This window comes from Colobus angolensis, unplaced genomic scaffold, assembly GCF_000951035.1.
Source record: "Colobus angolensis palliatus isolate OR3802 unplaced genomic scaffold, Cang.pa_1.0 Scaffold370, whole genome shotgun sequence".
Taxonomy (NCBI): Eukaryota; Metazoa; Chordata; class Mammalia; order Primates; family Cercopithecidae; genus Colobus; species Colobus angolensis.
The window spans coordinates 2078273-2090488 of NW_012117044.1; the positions used below are offsets into that span (position 1 = coordinate 2078273).

The 12216-nt window shown below is 53.6% G+C and overlaps 1 long non-coding RNA gene across 1 annotated transcript; it reads left to right on the forward strand.

Moving 5' to 3' along the window:
• The first annotated feature begins 6994 nt into the window (after nt 1-6994).
• Nucleotides 6995-9485, forward strand: LOC105520190. The gene is made up of 3 exons (XR_001003083.1): nt 6995-7134; nt 7943-8219; nt 9403-9485. It is a non-coding gene; the product is annotated as an uncharacterized LOC105520190 (long non-coding RNA).
• Nucleotides 9486-12216: the final 2731 nt, after the last annotated feature.

The following is a 12216-nucleotide window of genomic DNA, read 5'->3' on the forward strand; positions in this document are numbered from 1 at the left end:
GGATGAGACCCCTTTAGGGAGAGCCCACAGCATCAGTGGCAGCGGGTCCAGCTTGCTACATGGTGGATGATGCCAGCCCCAACTCACATATCCAAGGAGGAAAGCGCTCAGCCATCAGCTGGAAGGCTGGCCCCAGCCCCCAGCATCTGGATGACCCTGCAAGGTGGAGCGGGAATGCTCATTCAGTAGGGTCTTTGGGAGGGTGAACAAGAGGGTGTGCACCGAGTGCCCCGGCTCCTGCTCCATGAGAAGCAGGGTGACCGAAGGTCTCTAGGGCGGGCCTGAGCCTGCGGTTCTAGGCCCAGGGTGGCTGCAGAACCCCCACCAAGAGTACCTCCCCAGTAAGCTCTTGAGTCAATACCCTAGACTCCAGGAAAAGGGACGATCAGCAAAACTGGGCAGCTCGGCCCCTGCAGAGAGGCAGCAGAAGCGTCCCAGGAGAAAGCGCCTGGCCATAAACGGAGAGAGGAGAGTTGGTAAGACCAAGTAATGGTCCTTCAGTGGGAGAGGCAGTCAGCTGGAATTCACAGGCCGGCTTCCAGATCAATACTTCTGTGCTGATTTGCTGAAGAGGCTTTTATGAAGTTTAAGCAGAGTTCATTGTTAAATACTCTTATGTACAAAGGATGTGGGCGGCCGTATTAATTCCTTTTCTTTTACAGATCAATAATTACATTGCTGATTTGCTTAAAAGGCTCAGGTCGAGGCAGGGGCGAGGGCAGCCTGCCTCACTGCTCCAGGAAGCTGAAGGCTGACATGACAGTGGCTGTAGTGACAGGGGACGATGGTTGGCATGTGGCAGGCGTGTGGCTGGTCCTCTGCGGCAGCCAGGTAGGGTCACTTCCAGCCCCAGGGCTTACCCTTGAACTTAGTCCTCCTTGTCTCTGAAGCTCTTCTCTCTGAGCTGATCTCAGGGAGCTCTCCTGTCCTCCTCTGCTCTTCTCTACATGCCCAGCCTGCAGCCCAGCTCAGAGGAGCTGGGAGAGGAGACCTTATAGGAGCTCCGAGCAAGAGACCTGCTAGGAGAGAAGGGAGTGAAGAGGCCCAGGTGGCCCAAGGCCGACCCCAGTGCTGCTCTCAAGACAGGAACAACAGGGAGGCTGGGACTTTGTACCCTGAGAGGGTGTCACTGTCAGGCCAGTGACCAGACCCCTCGCAGGCACCAAGGCGGCCGTTGTGCACAGCTCTTTTCAGCTGTGGCTGTCAGCCTTGATGCTTCCTCTTTGATGTTGTGACAGGATGGAGCATGACTGGTGTGTGGGTGTGTGGTAGATCAGGCAGGGCCGTGGGTCTTCCCATGATTGCCTGTGGGCTGCTGCCTGCTAGCAATCCCTGGTTTTGTCCAGCAAGGTGTTTTCATGCCTAGGAGCTCAGGAGGCTGACACAGTAGCCCTCCTGCAAGGTGGGAGCTTGGCAGGCCTGGGATGCTCATTCCTGACTCTGGAGTAGGATCATGGGCTGTGCCCACTGAAGCAGCCTGCAGGAGGCTCAGTGGGGGGATCCTGGTCACCTCATATTACCCCTCCTTAGAGGCCACCATACACATAAAAAAGAAGAAACAACAGTGTGGCGAGCAGCATCAATTAATGTCTCTCATCTGGATTGTCAGGAGGTTTCCTTGACCCGGCCAGGACATGTATCATGTGTGATGGCTGTGGAGGGAGCTACATCTGAGCTCAGTGGTGAAGAGTGCCTGTAATTGATTAATAATGTCTACCACGGACAGGGCAAGGGCAGTGGTGGCTCATGAGTCATATATTTTCAGCCTCACACAGACCATAGAGTATGTTTGGCACTAAAAGCCCCATATGGATTGAGATTTGCAGAATCTCTTGGAAAAAAGATACATCCTGGCTGAGTGGATCCTAGGGTCTCTTGCCTGACCCTGCACATGTACACAGGTGCACAGATGCTGCCAGGAGGCCATTATGAATTCTATTTTATCTAATAGCCTGGTCAGGAAATGGAAGGGTATATTACAGATCATTAAGTGGGTGAAGGAATTTGACAACCTTTGATCCGAGTCAGTAAAATAGATGGCATGAATTAATTCTCTAGCTTGTGGAGAGAAGAAAAGTCATCCTTCAACAGTGGTGACAGGCAGGGAGTTCACCCGCTGTGGGACAGATTCTGGAGAAGGCGTGCAGTAGCTTCCCTGGGAACCAAGGGCTGGGATGTGCGGGGTGGGGGCCAGGTACCTGAGGGCCCCAGGCTGCCCCTCCAAGCCCCTGCTCCTGCCGAGGTATCATGAGAGGAACTGATGTGTCCCTCACTTCCCCTTGGCCAGGAGACAGCTCTCAGGAAATGTTCACCAAGACCAGGGGACAGCCCTTGAGGGCAACAAGGGGACCAGGTACCCCTGAGGGCCAGGCCTGGGTCCCTAGGACTGACCCCTGTGCTCGTGCCTCACTGACCCTGCAAGGGGGCTGGGGCTGGGGGCTCAGGGCAGGAACCTCAAGTCAGGCTCACAATGTCCAGTTACAAACATGCCCACCTGGACATCCAGTAGATATTCAAAAGGCACTTGTTCCCGTCTCCTACCCCATATGCCTGCCCTCACCCCACTCCAGCTGATGACAGCTCTGCACTCCCAGTTTCTCAGGCCACAGGTCCTGGCGTCTCCCTGGGTGCTGTCTTTTCTCATTTCCTGCACTCCATGCACCAGCAGGTCCTGTGGTTCCAGAATCTGACCCCTCACCTCCTGCCCACCTGCTGCATCTCTGCAGTGGCCCATTCTGCAGTTTCATGTCCACCAGCACTGCAGCCTGTCCTCCTGTTCTCTGCCTGAGACAATAGGATCCTCCTGAGATGTAAGTCAGAACCCACTGTGCCGCTGCTCCGGCTGTGTGCTGCTCTCTTGGGCACCTCGCTGATCCACCAGGAACCCCTAGCCAGGGCCTCGATGCTGGCGACACCGTACCTGGCATGCTATCTCCCAGATGTCCGCATGGCTCAGAATCACCTCGGCAAGTTCTGTCCTCAGTGGATATGTGGGCCCTCGGGGACATGGGTTTTGTCTTTTTGTCACTGCTGTGTGTCCCAGTGCCCACTCTAGGCTGATGATCTGTGCCCCACATTCATATGTGAAAGCCCAAACCCCAGCATGATGGCAGTGGGTATGAGGGCTGTGGGAGGAAATTAGGTCATGCGTGTGGAGACTCCATGAATGGGATTAGTGCACCTATAAGGAGGGACCCGAAGGGGATGATCTCACTCCATCGTGGGAAGATGTCATGAGAGGACAGCCAGTCCCAAACTAGGAAGAGAGGCCTCACCACCACTGACCCTGCTGGCACCTAGTCCAGGAGTTGGCCTCCAGAACTGCTAGAAATGACTGTTTGCTCAAGCTGGTGTACCCTATCTTGTTATAGCAGCCCACAGCAGGGCCTGACAGGCAGTGGGACCTCACCTGGTACGTGCTGAATGAATGAAGGAGAGGGCTGGGCAAGCCAGGTCCTGTGGCCCCACAGGCTGTTGGAGGCTGCACTCTCTCCGGTGTTGGAGAAGCCTCTCCCCTCTGCTCAGATGAGGAGCAGACCCAGGAGCAGGACCTTGCGTGGAACGTGGCAGGTTCTGTGGCAGGCCCAGACTCGGGGAGCGACATTGACAGGGAAGAGGTGCCCAGGCAGAATCCTCCTGAATGGGTGACTGGCTATCACCTGGATAGGACACAGGGGGTGGGGGGGAGACTTTCCCCCACGAGGGTGGCACTTGCCAAGGCTAAGTGTGAAGCCCCCAGGCCACAACAGGACACTGCAGGGGGTGCAGTATGGCTGGGCCAGGGCTGCCTGCCAGGTGAGATTGACCAGGAGATGGGTCCGAGGTAGCGGGGCTTGTCTTGGTGGTGCGTGTGCATGCCCTGGCATCCCAGAGCTCCAGTGTCTCCTGAAGGCCTTGGAAACACCGTGAAGAATTTTGTGGGAAGGTGTGGCATCATCATTTTTGCATTTAGTTATGTTGGCAACTGCAGCACCATGAGCAGGCAGAAAGTGGGAAACTGAGTCAGCAGAGGACGAGCAGAAGTTGGGGAGCATGTGAGCAATGTTCTGGAGGGTTTCCAGCTCCCCCCCACCAGCTGTGTGGATACAGACATGCTCCTTTTTTCTCTTATTCTCAGTGTTTTCACCTGTAAGATGGACTGATAATGGGAATGGCACCAGAGCAGGCTGATGGTCTAAGACCAGGTGGGTGTACAGAGCACTTGCTGGAGTCCGAGTTCCCCAGGCAGACCCTCTGCCCCATCTGCCCATGCCCAAAGGAGCCCAGTGCACGGAGCACCTCTGAGTCTGCACCTCCCCTCAAGCTCACGTCCTCAGCCTGGCTGCTAATAGCTCAGTGAGGGCAGAGCCTTGATGGGGAACAAGACCTTTCTCGAAAAACACCCTGTGCCTGGCTGAAATGCGTCCTTAGTATGCAAGGATGCTGGGTCCATTAACATCAAGTGCACCGTCATACCGCAGGAGCGATTGTTTCTCAAATAGAATTACTTCCTCTGATTATCTTCTAAAGAGACAGGCGGGAGAATATGGGCGTGAGGTGCTGGGAGGCCGGAGCCAAATCCAATCAGGGACCTGGCTCTTGGGAGACGGGTCTGCACTGGGGTCCGTGTGGCGTGTAAGTGGGGACCCTTGGGACCCTCAACAAGGCTTCTTCTGTTGCTCCCCCAGCCACTACTCCACAGAAAGCCCGAGCCCCAGCCAAGAAAGGAGTGGGCCAGGCAGAGCACAGAGACCATGTGTGAGGGAAGACAGCAGGCGGGCTATCTGGGGGGCCTCTGTCTCCGTGCCCTGGAGAGATTTTGCTCCAAGCAGAGCTGAGTGTCTGTGGCCTTATGGCCCTGTGCCATCTGCCCTCCCTGACGGCATCATCCCAAGCAGGTTACACAGCTCACCACGAGGGGAGTGAAGAACCATCACACCCAGCATGTCCTAAAGACCTGGGTGCACCCCTCACTGAGCCCTGGGAGTGGGCACGATGATCCCCCGTTTTACAGATGAGCAGGCTGAGGCACAGAGAGCCATCTAGCTGGCGTGGCTGGGGCACTGGGTGCCTCGGAGGCCCTGCTGTGGGTGTGGCTTGTGTAATGGTGGATGAGAATGAGTGGAGTAGCTGGTGTGGGGCAAGGGGAGATGGGCTGTGGGCATGTACGGAAGCACGAGAGTTGGCTCAGGGTCAGCGCATTACAGAGAGGAGCTCTAGGCAGGAGTTGCTGCAGCCAGGCCAGAGGGAGGGCCCCAGGGGCAAGGTCTGCATGGAGGGAGGAAGGTGACCCAAAGGAATGCAGGATAAATGCTTCCAAACAGAAGGCACAGTGCGTGCAGAGGCCCAGAGATAGGGTGAATGTAAGGAACCTGGTGAGGCGGCAAGGGCCGCATATGGGGAACATGTGACAGGTGAGAGAGGAGATGAGATTGTAGGGTAAACAGGGGCCAGCCAGGGGTGTTTAGAGGAGGGAGGAGGGTGGGTTTGGCCTGGCTGCTGTGGTGGATGCCAGCAAGACCAAGCTGGCAAGCAGCGGGACCCAAGGCACACTGCAGGGCTGGGAGACTTGTGGGGGGAAGTCGTCTCCAGAGAGCTGCGGAGGATGACAGCTGAGGGGATGGCGCCAGGGAGAGAGCTAGGTGAGGATGTGTCCAGGTGAGGAAGGGTCAGGTGGGGGTGCATCCAGGTGAGGAAGGAATGCAGGTGAGGGTTGCCTGCATTCTGAAGATGGGCAATAGGGCATCCTTGGGTTAAGTAGGGGATGAAAGAATGATGGTGGGGTGTCTCAAAGGGTTTTATTTATTTATTTAGAGACAAGGTCTTGCTCTGTTGCCCAGGCTGGAGTGCAGTGCCACGACCTTAGCTCACTGCAGCCTTGACCTCCTGGGCTCAGGCAATCCTTCTGCCTCAGTCTCCCAAATAGTTAGCATTACCAGTGCATGCCACAATGCCTGTCTAAATTTTTTAGTTTTTATGGAGATGAGGTCTCACTTTGTTGCCCAGGTTGGCCTCAAACTCCTGAGCTCAAGTGATCCTCCCATCTCAGCCTCCTGAGTAGCTGGGATTACAGGCATTAGCCACCATGCCTGGCTCATTTTTTAGTTTTTTTTTTTTTTTTTTAAATAGAAATGACATCTTGCCATGTTCTCTAGAGTAGTCTCCAATTCTTGGGCTCAAACGATCCAACCACTTCCGTCTTCCAAAGTGCTGGGATTACAGGCGTGTGCCACAATGCCCAGCTCTCAAAAGGTTTTAGATCCAAGTAGCAGGAATAAGCCAGTTTAAACAGGGAGGAGATCAGGGTTGGGTCTTGGAACAGTTCTGGCCCCCAGGGTACCACAGGCCTCAAGCAGGCTTAGAGTGTGCGGTTGGTGCGTGGGTGGAGGGTGTCGCAGTCACTGGCCCATGGTGGCACTGGCCATGCAGGGTCTGGATGACAGCACATAAGGGGCACAGGACAGAGTCGGGATGCCCTGACTTTCCTGGTGAGGGAGAGGGGAGGCATCTGCAGAGGAGCAGGTGGGAAGGCTCCAGGCAGGGGCCATCTACTGCAACGCTGTTCAGGGCCTTGCTCCCCATGGCTCGGCCAGGCCTGGGGTTTCCTCCTGGCAGCTGCACATACTTCCCTGCCCTTCCCTGCCCAGGGGATTCAAGGACATACATCCCCTTAGCCTTCTGACCCCACCAGGGCGAGGCCCTGTGCCTGCTGTCAGACCGGAACATGCTGGCCTCTGTCTCCTTCGTCTCTGGGCCCCCCAGCACTTAGCAAATCATGGTCGCTGGGAGCGACGGCTGCATTAAATTGAATCACCCAGGGCATGTTCTTATCTCGTTCCTGCTCAGGCTTGGCTCCTCTCGCGTCTGAACCCGTAAGTCAGCCGCTGTGTTCTGTGGGGCTGAGAGGCCCAGCTCACCCGATTAGAATCACGGTCAATATCTGCTTTATTGTCCTTCCACACCAGCGCAGGCCACGTGATCGATCGCCCTCCCTGCAGCTGATAAGGAGGCTCTCTGAGGTCAGACAGGCCCTCGGGCTCCTGGGCAGGAGCACCCGGCCTCCCAGCTCCAGAAGCTGTGCCTCCTCCAGCTCACCTGCCCCCACACTGCCCAGTGACTCTCAGGAGGAGAGGAGCTGATGTTCCTGCACCTGTGGTGGGTATGGCTGGTGAAGGCACTGATCTGGGGGCCTGTATGGGAATGAAGTGGCTCTGGCCACAGCACAGAATACCAGAGCATGACACTGTCTACCACCCCTGGGGAGCTTCCCAAGCAGAGCTGAGTGATCGGCACCTGGTGCCACTTGCTCTCACGTGTCACTTGTCATCTTTGGGCTCACACCTCAGCACACCCCCCAGAATGACCCAGCCTCCACTCACAGGTCATCCTTCCTGAGCATTGTGGGGTCAAAACCTGGACGTCCTGAGGTGCCCCCAAAGGTGTGTCCTGCCCTGGCAGGGTGAGGAAAGGTGGGTGAGCTCACAGTGGAGGGGACAGCAGGGTGAGCCATCACATCCCTGTGGCACGTGGCGCTGTGGCTCAGATGACCTGGCCCCAGCATTGGCAGCTGTGGAGGCCCTGCAGCCCACAAGTGCTGTAGTGTGCAGATGCACTAGTGCTGTAGTGTGAGGATGCACAACTGTTCCAGGTTTTCTGTTTCACTCGAGTTTGGTTTTCTGCTTCGCCCCACATCCCAACCTGTTCCTGGCTGGTCACACCTGCCCTCCTCCAGGAGTGGGAGCCAAGCCCTCTGGCTGTTTGTCCTGCTCTTTCAGAGCCCGCACTTGCCCTGTGGCCCTGGGTGCAGACAGCAGCTGACTGGTGAGGGCCCCTGCCCTCCATGGCTCCTCTAGGCACACCCACACCACTAGCAGAGCCGCAGAGGACGCTGGACCCACCATACGGTTTCCGTCAGTCCTCAGAGTGACTCTGAGAGAAGGACGCTTTCTTTCTCATTTCACAGATGAGGAAATCAAGACTCAGAATGTCCTGGTCCCTTTCCACAAGGCCTCTCCTTGTCTGCTCCCACAAAGGGCTTACCTCTTCAGGAGGACCTGTCCCCATGGTTAGAGAAGTGAGTGAATATCAGCTGTGGGGCACCCAGAGCAGTTGCCATCTTCTGCTCTGTCCAGCCTGGAAGCCCCGGAAGGAGCCTGCAGCCTGAGTGCCTCCCGAGCCAGCTCCTCTCCAGACAAGCACCTTGGCCCCCGGGTGTCCCAACAGACATTGAGCACACAAAGGCAGGTGACATGCAGGTGCCCCTTTAGCTGGCCCCTGTGTGGGAGGGGAGGTGAGGGGCATTTATTTGACATTTACCTGAGGCCTGCCTTGGCCCTGCACAGCTGCCCTGCTCAGAGGCGAGACCCCAGTATGCTCCAGGGTGAGTGACTGCTGAGTCTCGCCCTCTGCTCTGTACTGGACCACTGAGCCCAGATGGCACTGGCCATGACAGCCTTGGCCCAGGCACTTAGAGATTTGACTCTTCCAGCCACAGGGATGGCAGCAAAGAGGCAAGACCTCCCTGGAGCTCATGGAGAGGCCTGGCCTTTCTACCTCTCAGCTCTGTCCTCCTGCAGAGGCCCCTCTTCCCACTCCTGTCCCCTCCTCATGCTGCTTCTCACACTGGAACAATCATGTCCATTAGTTGTCATAGCAACTGAGGCAGGGCGAAGTCATCCTCTAGAAAGGGACCTGTGCAAATTATGGCATTACACCAACTTATTGCCAATCTTTTTAATTAAAACATTTTGCTTTCAACTCGGCTAATGGCAGAGATCAGTAAACAGGGGAGATTGAATTACCGATATTGAAGCTCCCCCAGCTCTTAAAAGGCTTAATTACTGGTGGGACCACAGAGAGGCAAGGAGGGGCTGTCAGCGAGCAGGTGGGCCTGACCCACCAGGGCCGCGTGAAGGTGATCAAATGGAGCTCCAGCATTAAAAAATTTTAAACTCTTGAAGGACAGAATGAGCTACTAGAATTATGGCTACAACAGTTCTCTTTCCAGGAACTATGACGTCATGTTGCTGGCTGCTGAATTTCTGTTTAATTAAATTGCCTATTTGACACCTAGAGGCAGAACTGGGTGTCCATGGTGTGGCTGACTGATAAGCCAGGACCCCACTTGCCCCAGAGACCCAGCCTCTTACCCAGGAGGGGAGGAGGGGAGGGAATGCTGCCCCAACCCAGGCAGTTCACATCCTCCTGACAGGAGCCCAGGGATCCCTTGCCCTCAGGGTGTCTGGCAGCTTCACAGCAGGAGGTGCCCTCAGGTGAGCCCCATTTAGGGAGGAAAACAAAGGCTCCCAAGAGATGAGTCTTGCCCAGCCAGGGTCACAAAGGGACTAGAATCCAGCCCTGGCCAAGGCTCCTTTGCCAATCAAGAATTTCGCTAATTACAGTCCTCTCCTTCCTCTCTTCCAGGTTACCTGATGCCCAGGTAGGAACTGCAGCTATTTTTAAACTGAGATTTCCTACCAATTAAAAATGCTTTGAGTATGTGTGAATACATGGATGTGACTGTATGTGTAGTTGAGTGTGTTGTGTGTGTATCTGTGAGTGTATATGTGTGAATGCATGTTGTGTGTATAAGCGTGCATGTGTGTGTATGTCACATGTATATGTGTCCATATGTGTGTATATTGTATGTGTATATGCATGAGTGTATAAGTGCATATGTGTGCGTAAGTGTGCAAGTATATATGTATGAACGTATGTTGTGTGTATAAATATATGTATGTGTGTGAGTGCATGTCATGTGTATATGTGTTTTTGTGTGTGTTGTGGTATAAGTGTATATGTGTGAGTATATGTGTGTTTGTGGGTGTGTATGCATGAGTATGAATATATGTCATGTGTACATGTGTGAGTGTGTAAGTGTATATGTGAGTGTGTATATGTTTGAGTGTAAGAATTGTGTGAGGTGTGTGTGGGCATGTGTGTATATTACATGGGCATGAGTATAGACACTTCTAGGCTCTTTGTTCCTAAGGGTTGGGGACCAGCTAGGGTCCCTGTAACAGAGCAGAATTTGATTCCTCATGAATGAAATTGACATTACAGAAGCACCTAAACCAAATTATAGCAAAAGGCAAAGGGATAAAAGACATACCCAGAAAATACGAGAACAAAACACTAGAAAAGCTGACATGGGATTACTAACAACAGACACAACAGAATGAAGGCAGGAAGCACTCATGAGGGTGAAGAGGGACACTACAATGCGTTTACCAGTAGGACTCACTAACCATGAACTTGTGCGCACTTAATCACATAATCTTGCTGCAAAGAGAAACTGACACATTTGCCACCTCAGCGTAAGCTTTAAGACATTTTCTTATCAGAAATGGATAGCTCAGGGCTGGGCGCGGTGGCTCACGCCTGTAATCCCAGCACTTTGGGAGGCTGAGGCAGGTGGATCACTTGGAGTCAGGAGTTCAAGACCTGCCTGACCACATGGTGAAACCCCATCTCTACTAAAAATACAAAATTAGCCGGGCGTGGTGTCACACACCTGTAATCCCGGCTACTTGGGAGGCTGAGGCAGGAGAATTGCTTGAACCTGGGAGACAGAGTTTGCAGTGAGCCGAGATTGTACCCATTGCACTCCAGTCTGAGTGACAAGAGTGAAATGCCATCTCAGAAAAAAAAGAAAAAAGAAAAAAAAGAAAGAAATGGATGGTTCAGGGAGATAAAAAATTAAGAAAATTAGGAAGTAAAAGGAAATTAGGAAGTCTCATGAAATTAAAAACAAAATCATATAGTACACACTCTCTGACCATGTAACAAATTGAAAATCGACAATAAAGAAATACATAAAAATATGCTTGGAAACTTAACAAATATCCTCCTAAATGACTGAAATCAAGATGGAAATTTCAAATCATTCAGCCTTGTAGGATAGCAAATTATAGCAAAACTTGTGGAACGTAGCTAAAGCAGTATTTACAGGAAAACGTATCACCTTTCAATATACACATTAATTAAGCAGCAAGAAAGACTCAAGTGTATTTGAATTGAAAAGCAAAAAGCAGGTAAAGAAGTACTAAAGAGTAGACATAAATAAAACAGTTTAAAAAAACCAGGAGCATAAATAAGGCCCAAGCCTATTTCTCTTTTTTTAATGCTAGCAAAATAGGTTAAGTGAAGAAAGGACTCTGCTCTGAGAACCTGAGCATCCTCGTCTCCTTTCCTCCACTAGACCTGGTCTCTGACCATGAGGCCAGGTACTCCTCTGTGGTGCTCATGGCACCTGGATGCTCTCTATGGCCCTTGCAGTTGGGCAAGGATTGCAACAGCAATCCTGCCTGCCTGTGCCTGGCATTCCTCAGGGATACGGGACAAGCAAAGAGAGTGAAGGATGACAAGTGCTTGGTCAACCACGAAGCTCTGCAAGATGTACGAGATTCAATACACAGTGGCATGTGAGAAGCTCAGTGAAGCTGAGTGCCAGTGAGCATTTGCCCAGCTCTCTATTCACTCAGCATGAATGAGCACCTACCATATGCAGAAAATGGAAGAGGGAGGTGGAACCTGGGTTTTGTCCTGCCCTCTGAAATGTGCAGAAGAGTCCTCAGGGTGGGGAGTGTTCTGCCCCACAAGATAAAGGGCTCTGTGCATGCAGAGGCTCTTTGGACACACGGCTCAAATGTCCCACTGTGGTCGCCCATCATACCACTCCCTTTCCTGACCCCAGAATCCACTTGGGTACTCTGACTCTGGAGATCTGCTCAGCCACCTGCCCCCTGGGGTCTTCTGAGGAGCAGAGCCCAACACCCATGGCCACAGTACTCCTTCCCTCAGGCCACCTAATCACAAGCTCACCGTCTTTGTGCCACATGTGCAAGCTCCTTGCCGCGCTGTTCTCAGGCACATGGGTTTCCTCCTCACACACACCCGTCTCATGGATGAGAGAGTGAAGACTCAGAGAGGATAAATAACATGGATGGAGTCAGGGTTTGACCGGGGCATTCCAATGTCAGCCACCACCCCAGGCGCCACCCCTGCCTTCCCCAGGGGCAGATTGGCTGTCCCCCGACCCAGATAGAAAGGCAGCCCCTGCCCCTTGGTGGGGACAGGCAGTCAACCACATGCCACCTCAAACCTCTCCACCAGCTCTGTTTCTCGGGGCACATCCCTGCTGGCTCAATCTTACCTGCCAGCAGGAGCGGGGCTGGCAGTGATTTATGAAACAGCCCCTCCGGAGGAGCTGGGGCTGAGGAGGGCTGCATTGCCCCG